The 659-nt window shown below is 51.9% G+C and overlaps 1 protein-coding gene across 1 annotated transcript in view; it reads left to right on the top strand.

The window, feature by feature from the left end:
* Window positions 1–6: 6 nt before the first annotated feature.
* The window catches only part of LOC102759583 (cytochrome P450 4F1), a 2,527-nt gene continuing 1,874 nt past the window's right edge, over window positions 7–659 (top strand). Inside the window, exon 1 of the mRNA XM_006763184.2 lies at window positions 7–23. The gene's annotated coding sequence lies outside the window, so the exon portion shown is untranslated. The remainder of the gene's footprint in view (window positions 24–659) is intronic.

A 659-nucleotide genomic window follows, 5' to 3' on the forward strand; every position in this document is an offset into this window, starting at 1 on the left:
CGTGAGCCTCAAGAGATTGAATGGTGAGTGCAGATCCCCCTGGCCTCTTCCTGAGCCCCTCTCATTGGCTCTGCCCCAAAAGTGGGGAAGAGGGAAGATCTTTTGGTTATTCTGTCATTGTGTCCTCCCATTTAGTGGGAATGGAAGCAGAGTCCAGAGGCAGGGTCTGGTACTCAGCCTGGATAGCAGGACAAAGGTTACAGGCTTTGGGGACAGAAAGATCAGGGCTGCTTAGAAAATTTGGGACAATGTGTGAGGGCATTTCAGTAAGTTATCTTCTCCTTCACTCCCTTCCTTTCCTCTCTGATATCACTTTTTTTTTTTCAAATATCTTTCACGACCTGAATATTTACTTATCTCTTGCCTCCTAATTCCTTCCATATTGTGTAGTGCAGGATTCCCAGGGGACCCCTAGGCAGAAAGCCACTCAACTCTTGCCCAGTTACACCTGAATCTGCCCCCATCCAGTCCCTCTTCAACAAACACTGCCACACTGCCCCCCATCTCCACCTCGGTGCCATCTCCAATTCTCCCCTCCCCCCTCTCCATCCTGGAGGCCCAGGAAGGACCCAGGAAGGACCCAGCCAGCCTTTGCCTTCTGAGAGCTCCCAGCCTGGGCGGGAACAGTCCCAGCTCAGGGCCTGCAGTTGACAGTAAGA

This window comes from Myotis davidii, unplaced genomic scaffold (assembly GCF_000327345.1).
Source record: "Myotis davidii unplaced genomic scaffold, ASM32734v1 scaffold6639, whole genome shotgun sequence".
Taxonomy (NCBI): domain Eukaryota; kingdom Metazoa; phylum Chordata; class Mammalia; order Chiroptera; family Vespertilionidae; genus Myotis; species Myotis davidii.